At 36.3% G+C, this 14,231-nt stretch overlaps 1 protein-coding gene across 3 annotated transcripts in view; it reads right to left on the minus strand.

Annotated features, from left to right (window-relative positions):
- TEX1 (Transducin/WD40 repeat-like superfamily protein) overlaps positions 1-14,231 on the minus strand; it is a 153,685-nt gene that overhangs the window by 36,901 nt on the left and 102,553 nt on the right. The window lies entirely within an intron of this gene.

The following is a 14,231-nucleotide window of genomic DNA, read 5'->3' on the forward strand; positions in this document are numbered from 1 at the left end:
TGCTTAGGAATAAACATTTATGCAAAGATCATTTTCTTAATTGGCATATTCAGTAGTTACAAATATGTACAAGAGTCAAAGTCTCCTTCCACGTGCATTATAATGTTATGCCCAATATGTGTTGGATTTAGCCCAAAAAACTGAAATAAACAGCAATAAGGAAAACCAAATCAGATACAAGGGACACACAGATATATACTGGGTAAACCCTTCGAGAATAAAGGGGAAAACCCAGCCACACACAACAAAAGATCATTTTATTGATAATAAAAACCAAGTGTACAATGCTTATCGCTTGATGTGATATATATAACTTAAAGAAAGACTCTTCACATTCCAACCGAAGGTCTCTTTAATTCCCGACAATATAGCTCTTTATTACAAACACAAACACAACTCTTCGTATTTCCATGCCTAAACAAATGATGAATGACAGATGTCATTACTTTTAATATTACAATTTAATCATAAGTGCCCTCTTCAGCTAAAAGTGACCATAACGATAACGACGTCCAGAGATAAAGATTTCTATTGCAGCTACAAACTTGAACACTCCCTCTTAGTGAGAGAAATATTTAGTCGAACAGTCACACAAAGCTCCAACCAAAATGTCGATAAAATCTAATCACATAGATCCTATAAAATTCATAATCATAGAATCACTCAACATGACAATCTTCTAACAATTACTCATGATCATGGAATCACTCCACATGAAAAACTTGCAAAAATCACATTCATTTATCAACGTAAACTCACTCAACGTGATGCTGTCATGGAATCTCTCAACATGACAAGCCTGTAAAAATCTCAGTCGTGTTTCATCACAGACTCTCTCAACGTGATGCTTTCATGGCATCTCTCAACAAGAGAAGCCTGAAAAAATCTGTCACATTTCATCACGGACTCTCCCAATGTGACGTTTTCATGAAATCTCTCATCATGACAAGTTAGTAAGGTTGATTTCTCCTGACACCATGAAGGAGTTGGAGCTTCAAACCGAACAACTCAAAGGTAACAAGATCCCCCAACACCTTATTTCCCTTGAAAAACTCTTTGATAGGCATGATGCATTCATTTGGAGGGAAAGAGGAAGAAAAGGTGGAACTTCTAGAGAGTATGAAGGAATGAATATTGGTTAACAATTTGTCTTCCTTAATATATATATTGGTTTATACCTTGACTCTTTATATGCCCAAAGGTTAATGGAAAACACAAAACTAAACAACAGAATGGGTCAGTGTAGTACTCTATCAGTGACCCTTGAATTGAAAGGTACAACTCCCTTATGAGTGCAAGATATGCAATGAATTTGTCTTTCGGGTTTGGGGGTATGCTCTTCACCAGAGAGTAAAAAAGGCAAAAACCAAGCTGCTCAGAACTTTAAACAACCTAGGCAAAGAAGGGGGACTATCTCACAATATGCAATTTACTCAAGCCTAATAATGCAAAGAAATGGAAGCATGCAGAACTAACTACAACAACAAGAAGAAAGAGAAGATAGTGAAATTAGCAATTTTTGGATTACAGAGTTAGCCAATGCTTTGACAATACCTGGATTGTCTATTCCTCAGCTGTTGCCACACCAATCTTCAACTTTCTAATGCAGAGAACTAAACTAAACACATAGATTACAATGAACAGAAGACATGCTTATGCTGAAGAAAGTAAAGCATACAATCTATTGAAATGAAGGAAATAAAGCCAAGTTCATTCACATCCATTCAACTAAAAGCATTAACACATACATTCCAGAAAGCCACTTAAACTAAATGAACAACAAAACTTAAAATGAACTCAAAGTCTCACACAGTAGTCCTAGCTATAGGGGTTTGCCCAAAGTAAATTTTGTTGATCTTATTTGCATCTTCAGAGATTACATTTATAGGCCTTCTCAAGATGGCCAGTTACATTGGATAATTGCTCAACATAGCATCTTTGAATAGAATAATCTAAAAACAGGACAAGTTTGAATCATTGTCCGTTACAAAGATTTAGCTAAATCCCAAGACTGGTGACAAAAGAAGGAAGAGGGGAAGAATGATAGATGTCTAGAGAAGCATCAGAATCATCATGTTTTCTTAGAAGTAACCGATTTACCCCTATATGCTTTCATAGCTTCAATTACTTTATCCAGCTCTTCGACACCTGGAATAAGGATGTTGTCAGCTCTGATCATCCAATAATTATGCATTTCAGTAAGTTCATCAATTTTGGCCACCCTCGATTGAAACTTCTCCATTTTCTCTTTATGACTACATCGGTTGTTAACAACTCCTAAATCTTGGTCCCCTGGAAGTTAAATGGGTCAACAACTTCGTCAATGAATGCCGGGAACTTGGACTCATTCTTTCGATGTCTACCAGCTTGCCATTAGTAGAGACAAAGGACTCTATGTGCAAGATCTTCAAATATTGGAACAATCTATCAATGATCTTTTGCACCAGGTCATGCACATGCTTGAGTTTACTTGCAGATCTTACAAAATTTTCAATGACACACTCCAAGGATTGCTTCCAATGGAGCAGAGACTCTTAGCCCGTCTTTAGGATCACGTGAGCAATGGCCACATTGGTCTTCATATCAATCACTTCATGCAAAAGGGCCAATTGCTCTATCAACTTGTTCGTTGCCTTCTATATGGTTGATTGATGATCTAAGGCAGCCTCTCTGAGCTTGTGAGCATCCAGTACCAAGCTCCTTAAATTCTCAACCAGTGGGGGACCCTGGGCCTTTTATCTGATCTACCCATTCTCAACCTACTTGCCTGAATTGTCTCTCTTGCTACAGCTTGAGTAGTAACTTCTTGTTTTCTTCTGCATTTGGGTCGAATTGACTAGAAGTACTCCCAAGTGTGGACTTTATGTATTCTACCAGCTCTTTGTTGGAGGCCTTCCATATCTCTTTCTCTGGTCTCAGCTCCTCCAATTTGTCTTCAATTTTCTCATTGGTTGACTTCCACATGTTCGCCGTGGAGTCGTGAACTAGAATGCCAAGATCCAATGTTCTTACCTGGAAGTCATCCTTTGATAGTTCGTGGAATTGCCCTTCTTTCTGGGGCTCTACAATCTCAACTAGCATATGGTCGATTGCTGAATCTGTAGACAATGCAACAGTTGTCTTTTGCTTCTTAGTCTTCTTTGATGGCTAGGAGAAGGTGACTTGCATGATCAAGTCCTTTGATGGGGCTGCATCCTCGTATCTCCTCTTCTTTCTATCAATGGTCTCTTTGAGCAAAGACTCTATAAAGAGCACATTGATAGCAAATTGTAGTGTAGAAGGATGGAACAGCTTCCTCGGAATCAACGGGGTTGGCCTGCTTTGGGAAGCAATATGGAAGGCAACTACCTTGGTAACTGAAAGAGCTAATGTATCCCCTTGTTGAGATGCTTCATGGTCCTAGCGATCCATAGGATTCGTATCACCATCCAAATTGATGACCTGAACAAGGGAGGATGGCTTAGCTACTAATTTCTCTTGGTCCTTCCCCTTATCCTTGTTGTCTTCCTTCTCTCGTCTTCCCAATGTTCGGAAGAGGGCCAGCTTCGCAAGTAGGAGTAAGAGGCACATTCTTTTCTGGAGGTTGGACTCCTCCTTGGCAAATGGATTGCGATAGCCCAACAAATGTTGTTGTAGTGGTCGTTGTGGTTGTTGTTGCATTTGACTGGGTCACTCTTGTTGACACGCCATCTGTTGAACTGGTAGCTCCAGTCCTTTTCTTCCTCACAAGGGTCCACTCCACCTATTTTGTTTGTTCTTTTAATTAGCCCTTGCATGAGAGCCTCCATCGTATCAATGATTGGCTCAACAGGTGGAGTAGACAGAATCGGTGCTCTTGATCTTCTCGTAAGATGTAGGGTGCATGCAAGCTCCATCATCTACAAGATCAGAGACATCAACAAAGTCGTTATACAATTTTATTTCATTAACAGTTAGCCTTGACCAAAATCTCTCCCGAGTTTGGTACTCATTGAGACAACCAGACCAGAAATCTTCAATATTCGGGACATGCCTATAGGCATACCCCAACTTCAAATGATCCTTTACAAAATTTACTAGTTCATATTGAGGCCTCAGCACCTCATAATCTAACAGCTTGATCTTGCCTTCAAAACTTTTTACCAGGTTTCGAACGTCTAATCTAGAGGCACATGAATACGGGCCTACCACAATAGGGAATGGAATTCCAACAATTTTGGTAATATTGAACACAAGATGTTCACCTCCAAAATTTGTCAACACAACTCAACTAGAACTACCTTGTCCTCCAAATATCTAGGCAATCTTTTGGAAATCCATCATAAGCTCCTATTCACAAATAGGAGAAACTCGGAAACCGGATGAACGAGCATCCAAATTGGCTTATAGCCGAAATTGCCTCATGTGAGAATCTCCTCTCAAGGAAACCTTGCAACTCCCAGCACAATCTCATCATAAAGGCATCACTGACAACTACATACTCCTCATAGCTCCTCTGCAGTTGTAGATGCGGATAGAACTCATAGACCTTGGTGCACTCATCGTAGTTTGAGATACTTGGGAGACCAAGCCACAAATGGTGTGTTGCCAAAGCATAAATCAAGTAGGACATATAGAACTGCTTGAATCCTCTGGTAGAATTCAACTAGGAAGCGAGCTCATGACAGATGATTTGTGCTCAATTGATCTTCATATCCTCGGCAAAGATTGCTTGCACTAGGAAAAAGTGATCCTCAATAAACTCCAAAATCTCATCCTCTCCCTTCAATTTGAGTGCGAGGATATCCACGATCTCTCGCTTTAGGTTTGTGCCAAACAAAGTTTTCAATGTTTTGCTCTTCTTTGAACGAGCCATCTGAAACTAGGTCCGCTGCATGTCCTCCCGTCTAAGGGTCTTTTTCTCATTAAACATGGACGTGGAGGACCCAAAATCAATATCACAATACTGCTCTTGCACAGGGATACCAAACACTAATTGCATCAGCGCCTTGTTAATTGACAAGAGGATTGACTGATCTGGAAACAAAATCTGATGTGTTTCTGGATTGTATCTCTCAATACACTCCCTTACTAACTCAGGTGCATGAACAGCCATAGGAAAGTCGGTTGCCTCTACCAATCCACTCTCTTTGAGTTTCAGAGTGACTAGGTGAATGGGTTGGGAATTTAGCCTTCTATGTAGATCACCCAAGTCATAGAATTTAAAGGATGTGTCTGTATAATCTCTTAACTCACTTTCCATGCCAATTAATCTTTCATAACCGGCAACTCTAATTGCCATTCGCTATGATTGCACAAGATGCAGTTCTCAATAAATAGTCATTTAAATAAACTTATAGCAACCAATAGCTTGCAAATCTGATGAAATAGCTTTAAGGAATTAGAACGTTGGCACCACACGAACGAAATTAAGTTCGACCAACGATTATAACGACCAAATTTGCATTTAATTCCTTGAGCAACGACTATTTAAACTTTTCATTTATTTGCACTTAAAACATAAAGTTCCCAATAGCACTCTTACTTTACTTAAGCAAAGTGATATAATCTAAGGTTATTGAATAACACAAATACTTAGCTTTGCAGGAAGTGCTACATTTTACTCCAAAATCCGGAACAAAGATATCTTTACAATACTAGCATATGCGGGAGAGGAAGTAACACTTAGCTTTTCCACAATATTGTTTTCCTTTTTTTCGGAGACACTGCTCGGGAAGTAATCCTTAACAACCTGTGCACTCTTCCATTTTCCGCTAAAGGCTTCAACACTACTTTTCCTTCCTAACGGATTCGCATGTTTAGCACTTACTTTTCCCAAAGTATCTTTGGGCATCTCCGAAGGATATTCGAATTTTGGGTAACTTGACTTTGAAATCTCAAAATCTCCGAAAAAGAAGCCTATTTTGTTACCTTTGGGCAAAAAACTCCTTTCTCAGCAGCACTTTCCGGACTGAGGCAAAGCCAACAGCATTCGACTCTTTTCCTTCCTAACGGATTTGCATGTTTAGCACTTATTTTTCTATAAGTATCTTTGGGCATCTTCGAAGGATATTCAAATTTTGGGTAACTTGACTTTGAAATCTCAAAACCTCTAGAAAAGAAGCCCATTTTGTTACCTTTGGGTGGGAAACTCCTTTCTCATTAGCACTTTCCGGACTAAGGCAAAGCCAACAGCATTCGACTTTTAACTTCAACCTGATGGTCTTGAAATCAAATCTCAAGCATGCCTTACTTATTATGAGCCTTCTAGTAGTTCTTTCAACACTTATGCTCGCATTATTTGATTATTTGAACTGAGATTTGGCTCAGGTTCATGAGGCTTCGGAAATAGAAAAACACGACTGCATTTCCATGAATATGCAACAGCAAACCATGAACCCGTATTCCTAAGCAAGATTTGACCTTATTTCCACATATCTGAATGAGAACCATCCTGGCCTCTATCCACAGCTTCGTGAGTCTTCAAGTATTGGCAATTGTACATTCACAGCTCTTCTACTCACTTTCCATGGCTCCAACCTTCGGATTCATAGTTGGTGCAGTTCGCTTGATGGGGAAATCAACTTATCAACTCAGAATCCATGAGATATGCAATGCTAGGGCAAGATAGCAGAGAATAAAAATGAGAACACTTAACTTCTCATCGGGAGGACGCAAGATCACACCCCAAGCATACCTAATGATGCAGAGGATAGGGTGATGGATCCAAGTAACAACCCAAAATGAGCAAATTTGTAACAATGTGTCAAGTGACCCTTCTAGGTTCTGATGGTCAAGTCCCACAAATGGTCAACTCCGGGAGGTTTTAAGGCTTCAATGAGTTTGTTTGGATATATTCACCATGTTCCAACCCTTACCCTTGAGTTTCAATACCTTTCAAGCCAAAATGCACAACATACCAAAATGTTGTCAATGCAATTTTACAATTCTGTGATAGTCCGTACCATGATAAGGTACAGGCCGTACCAACACATATTTATATGTTTGGGAGATAGTTATTAAACCCCTTAACTAACTCCAATTCGTTTCACTTCCTATTCCCTCATAAAATTTTAACTATGGAGTTTTTCTCCAAAATGCCCATGTAGTCGTTACATTCAAGATTTGAATTTTCTAAAGCAATAAGCTAAGTTTTAAGTGACTTATTGAATGTTTCAACCTATAAAATGACTTCAGATTATTATGAGACCTTATTAGGGCATATCTAATGACTCGCTTACCCTATGCAAACCTAGACATTACTATAATTCAAATCTCATGGTCCTTTACAACTTTTCAATATGAAAGTCTTTCAAAACATTATACAATATTATGACTCTTTATGCTTTCAAATGCCATGATTGGTTGCAAAATGGACCAATTAATGCCATGAGATCCTCCATGACCTTTGTGATGACCTAGATCTCCAAGGTACCTATGATGAGCACATGATGCCTCTGCATCACCTAAATCACCTAATCCCCGTCCACGCCGGAAAAACAAGAAACCCGCATACAAAGATTAGGTAAATGCATTGCAAAGGGAGACTGGGGAGAAGTATATGACAGAGTGCTTCGGGAAAGATGAGAAGTAGCCTAAAATAGACTTAGACACCTCTTTCTCACTTTTAACCAATGATCTCAAGCTTTAAAAGGGGGAAGAAAAAAACTTGACAATCATAATCTCAACATGACTTCCAACTCCCATCATGGAATCTCTCAACGTGATGTCATCATGGACTCTCTCAACATGATGTTCACTCCCAGAGTGAAAGAATTATCAGGTTGACCTTACCAACTCATTATGAATAAGAACTCATAACAACAAGCATTGTGTTTGTGATGTCATCATGGACTCTCTCAACATGATGTTCACTCCCAGAGTGAAAGAATTATCAGGTTGACCTTACCAACTCATTATGAATAAGAACTCATAACAACAAGCAATGCAAACACAACTAAGACTCGTTTTCCATCAAGAGTCTCAAACCTACTATACCAAAATATTAAAACATATGTAAGAATGGAGGGGATTCAAAGGTTTCCTCTGCAACCAAGAATCTTCATTAAATAGACATCACGAATATAATCTTCTTGATCTTTTTCCAAGATGTGAGAAAGATAGAATAACAACTGTATATAGAAGATACACATCTTAACAATTATATACAAAGGATGAGATTAGGTACCTCAACTGTTACAAAAATGTTACCTTTATGAAATTCTTCAGATTACCAGAAGATGTAGTTGCAGCAAAGTACAAGCAGCTCCTTAGTATGAAATCCAAACTCACTCAGATATTGCAATGAAGATAATTAAATTCAACATTTTCACATCACTTAATCGCATAAGCACACATAAAAACTGGAGTTTTGACATATAGCGTTCAGCAAAGGACATCCAGTTTGTCAACAGCCACGAGTTTCTAACCAGAGATAATCTCTATAACGTAGACTCCCATTTTCAGCCATGCTACATAGTCACAATGTAACTGAGAAGATTGGACTAGGCCTCAAGTATGGAAAAAAATGGTGAGGCAAGTAGCTCCTGCATACCCAACTCTTCCCATCCTTGACAATTAGAAAGTGCATAACCTCCCACAGCCATTTTTTGCAATAAGGGCATTGACAACAATAACTAGCAGCCATAAATGTTGTTTGTTAACTTCTAATATTTTTCAGTTTTAGCCCCAACTCCAGAAGAAAACTCGATGATACACATGCTTTGAAAATAGCAACATCTAATGTCCCCACTCATCAAGACAACATTAACTATAGAATTGTTACATCCCAATTTTTTACCTAATTTAAAATATAGCCGTTGAGGATCACATCAAGTCAATTGATAGTTAATATGGTTATAATTCTATGAAATGCTAAGATGGTTAGTCGTTATAATTTCAAAATGAAGATAACAAGCTAATTGATTATTTGTCACGAATTCATGGAATTGAGAACAAGGTTAACAATTATGATTATTTATGATTAAATAATTTTTAATTTGACTACGGAGAATTTCCTTGCAGGAAACACATCGAACGGATGGAAGCATTGTCAAAAAAAATTAGGCAAGAGCATCACCATCACTGGGCAAATGGGTTGAGGACCTAGCGACTTGAAACAAGATACATCTATGTGACCAGAATGAGCTATTTAAATAAATAAACTGAGAAAACAATTGGGTTAAAATATAAAACATACCTCAAAGGATTTTTGATCTTTCATCATATTATTTTAATAAATATTTATATACGTGCATATAAATATAAAAATGATTTGACACCATTATAATTTAATAATTTACTAATGTTTACATGTACATATAAGATTATAATAATATTCAAAATATAATAACATTTGAATTATAATATTCAAATTATAATCTTCCAACTCTATTCTTTCCAATTTAATATTCTTGTTTTTAACTGATTAACACTTGGCATGATAAATCGATTTAATATTTGGCAATTTGAATTGTCTTATAATCTTTCCAACTTCTTTTCCAACCTTTTTTATTCTCTTTCCTTCTCTTTTTCAAGTCAATTTAATGCTTGGGATTCGAATGGTTAATAATCTTTCAACCGGCGGAAGCCAAGAAGGCAACCATATTTCAAACAATAAACCCGCCTAATGTACTCGGCTTTTTGAAGCCTTTGCATATATAGATCTGCAATGTCTCTACCATATTTTGAAAAACCAAAAAAAAACTTTTTGTTTCATACCGTAAATCATTTTCTAATGAAGAGATACGTAGTGTTCTCTCTGTTGTTTATTCTAAGTTTTTGTCCAGCGGAGGCATGGCGACTTTCCCCTTTTCTAAGGCGAAGATCTCCCAAGTTTTCATTCACTGATGAACACACTAGTACGCACAATTTAAATTACATTGTACGCAATTTGGAATATGATTATGAAACCAAGTATTTTACATAGAGGCTTGATCATTTCAGTTTCAAGAAACATGCAAATTCCACATTTCAGCAGCGTTATATCATCAATGACAAAAACTGGGTCGGGGCACAAGCTAAAGGGTCCATATTTCTATACTGTGGAAATGAGGGTCACATTGAATGGTTTGTTGTGAATAGTAGGTTCATGTGGCACATTGCACCTCAGTTTGGAGCTTTGCTTGTCTTTCCGGAGCATAATACACAATTTATTTTGTGGTTGTCTTCTCGTGGCAACAAAGAAGCTCTGTTAAGGGGCGAATGCTAGACTTTATACCTAGTGCGCAAAAAATCTATTGCGTACGGAATAATAATCAGAGTTACATTACTTTGTGCTGTGTATATTTGGAAGTGCATGGAGACTATATCATTGTTAGGAACCGGTATTTCCTTTTTGAGTATCTGTGTGTTTGAGAAGAAGCTAATATTTTGCTTTGAGGTCAGAATTCTCACGTTTCCCCTCATTGATATACACTTGTAAATCTGGAATATCTATTTCTAATCTTGCAATGATTTTGTGGTCAATAATTATATGATTTTGGTCGACTCTTTTATAGATGTATTGTTAATCTGAATGCAGTCATCAGAAAACATCTTCTTTCATGTTAAGCCTGTAAGTATGAAACGTTGATCTCTGCTCATTCCATGGTTGAATGAAATATGGTAAAAGCATTTGTAATTCATAGTTCGATTTTTTTTAACTAAGTATAATGTCTGATTGCAGTCGGTACATAATGATAGGACTATGAATAGAACAGAATATGTTTTCCAAACTCCTTTCTAAACTGAATTGAATATCCATCCATGGTCGTCTATACATTGATAGACTGAGATCAAACTATAATACTCTGTTGTTGGTCCCCTAAATTACTCAGAGATCATTGAAGATCTTCATCGAGTATCCTTGTGATTTACATAATATATGAATTCAAAAGATAGTTGTAGAAAACCTGATTAATTGCAAATCAACATCAATGTCATGATATCATAATTTTTCCAAACATAATCAGAATACTTATAACACTGAGGAATTCACCGGCAAAATGCTATAGAATTGGTGAAGAGGTGTAAGTAATATCAGAAATGCTCATAATCTTACCAACACCGAGGAATTCACCGGCAAAGAAGCCATTGAAATGGTGAAGAGGTGGAGATAACCTACAAGAACCAAGAATGAAATCAGATATGAATAACTAAGTAATGAAACACTTAATAGCTCATGCATGATCATGATATTGTAATCTCTTGCTGTCAAGTCGAGTGGTGTAGATACCAGGGTTGCTTGGTAAAGGACAGATGTTCCAAGTCCAATTCTGAGTAGGGAGGGCCTTTCTCGATAGAGATTGTGTGGGGATAAGTTATGATCCAAAGTTGGGTGATTAAGCCCCTGACAATGTTTCACCTCTCCCAAAGTTGTCGAACGTACAACAAATAACGATAAGCTATACATTCAATTATTTGTCAGAAACAGATATTATTACTTTTATGATGCATATGCAAGAAAGTAAGATTAATTGAGATAGTTCATCGTTACAGTTATTTTACACCTAAATGCGAGAGATAGATTATGAATTGCTTTTCATTTATATGAATATTAAATATGAGCATATTTTCTAATCTTGAGTTATTGACATGGTTAAGTAATCAGAAGGAAATGAATGATACAATGGTATCTGAAGCCCTAGTTGATTCAGTGGTAACTGGAACCCTAAATGATATAGTGGTATCGAAAGCCCTAATTGAATTAGCAGTATCGGAAGCCCTAAGTGATGCAATGGTATCAAAAGCCCTAAATGATCCAATGGTAATCAATGCCCTAATTGATACAGTGGTTTGTGATGCCCTAATTTTATATAGTGGTTTTTAATAGTAATCGTCATTTGATTTTGATATAGCGGTATTGGATGGTAGTCGTTATACGATTTTGTTATAGTGGTATTTGTGGACTAATCTGGGTGATTGCAAAAGCCTACTTACAATGATTTATTGGTTCAAATTCCCTGGTATGTGGATTTAAATTTCTATAGTAAATTCCTTAATGGTGTTTTAAGTTCTAGTTAAGAAAATTTTGTCTAACTGATTTTAACAGTAAATCTCATTCAGATGGAAATGATTGATATAACTATCTTCCTATGAAATTGAAGTAATTGCTATATTTCTTTGAGTATGTTAATTGTTAATTAAGACGGAGATGTTACATATGGTATCAGAATGCTGGGTTCAATGCTGAAACCTTTGGGTCCAATACTGTTTTTGAGAAACTGAAAATGTAAATGTTGAAAAAAAATTATTTTGCATAACTGGATATTGCAATCAAAACTGGAAAATCATTCAAAATAGCCAAGAAGGGCTAAGATAATATAAAATGGACAAATGTATAAATTGTAATATCATAAAGATGAGACATAATTAAGAAGATAAAATGATTGGCAAGTCGAAAGGTGGTGATCAGGTTGTTGAACCATTGGGAAATCCTTGGCCAAGGTAATTTATAGGCATATGTTGCCAATCATGAGATCATTTTGTTTGTCCATAGACATCAATTATATAGGTATAACTTATGGGGCACTCAAACCACCGAGTAGCTCAGATGGTTGGACTGCTGAACATCCCAAGGAAGCCATTCTAATATGTTAAGATGTGGAGGGATAAGTATGGTTCAAGGCAGAGGCTTGCGCAATCCAAAACAATTTCTATAATCTTCATAAAATGATATCAAAATAAATGATGATGGCAAAATAATTATTTTCAGTTGAATGTTTCCAGCATTTATTTTATGCAATTAAATTCTTGTTCTTATGAAGTGGTAGAAATAAATTGTTATATATTGTTACCTATTTTGAACTTGAACTAAAGGAAAAACAAAATCGTGAACCACAATCCTTTCTAATGTTAATTAAACGACAAGATCATTTTGTGCTCCAGTATGGAGTAAACACACTTGAATAATTGAAACTATCAATGCTTGTTTACAGATGTAAACTTTGACGAGATGGGCATGAAAGCCTAAGTCACAGAAATGGAAAAGATAAACTTCCAAATAATACAGATGAATGATGAGCCACTCGATGATAATCTTATGAATTGTTTCAGATGCTTATAATCTTGATTAGATGTATGATGATCTTGCATAGTATATCATGTTTCTACCCTTTGACACACTACTATACATGTATAATACACATGATGTTGATTTTACATACTAAACTGTTGTATTCTATCATGAGATGATTGTTCTAACGAAATGTTATGAGACAAGCATGAAGACCGAAGTCACATAAATGGAAAAACATGGATTCACTAACCTAATTCAAGTGATTTGTAAGTTTGTAAGAATGATCTATCCATTAGTAAGTGCCATATGCCAAAAGGTACGCATTAGAGATTTAAATTACGATCAAGTTATGATCTAGGACTTCCTAGTTGAAGAATTCCAATTTTGAATACTTATCTTACTCTTAGTTATTAAAACCTAAAAACTCTCTTAAATGAAAATATCCATATGGAATCGAACTAATGATATGCTGAGTGTCTACATGAGTATGACAAGAATATGAAATAGAATCAACTCAATTGATGTTGAGATGACCACAAGTACGGTAAGGTGAACTTAGGTGAGTAAATATTTAATTTTATTTTACCATGCAAGTATCTTCTGGAAACACTAGAATAAAAATGGATCTTGAGCTCCGATTATGATTTAAATTTTGAAAAAGAAATGATATCACGATGCTATATATATCTTGTATTTGGAATATTCTTTTAGTGTCTAATTTGCAGAGATCATTGAGGACGATGAAACACAAAGGGGAATGGTACATTAAATTCCAATTTTAAAACGCTCCTTTATAATGTTCGTTTCAATTTCAAATTCATTGAGGACGATGAACCACAAGGGGAATGGTATGTTACATCCCAATTTTTGACCTAATTTAAAATATCACTGTTGAGGTTCACATTAAGTCAGTTGACAGTTAATATAGTTATAATCCTATGAAATGGTAAGATGGTTAATCATTATAATTTCAAAATGAAGATAACAAGCTAGTTGATCATTGTCACGAATTCATGGAATTGAGAAGAAGGTTAACCGTTATGATTATTTATGATCAAATAATTTCTAATTTAATTACAAAGAATATCCTTACAGGAAACACGTCGAAAGGATGGAAGCATTGTCAAAAAAGAATTAGGCAGGAGCATCACCATCACTAGGCAAATGGGTTGAGGACCTAGGGACTTGAAGCAGGATACATTTGTGGGACCCGCATGAGCTATTTAAATAAATAAATTGAGAAAATAATTGGGTTAAAATATAAAACATACCTCAA

The sequence above is a fragment of the Cupressus sempervirens genome, chromosome 1 (genome assembly GCF_028749045.1).
Source record: "Cupressus sempervirens isolate cs-2001-9-10 chromosome 1, ASM2874904v1, whole genome shotgun sequence".
NCBI classification, from domain to species: Eukaryota; Viridiplantae; Streptophyta; class Pinopsida; order Cupressales; family Cupressaceae; genus Cupressus; species Cupressus sempervirens.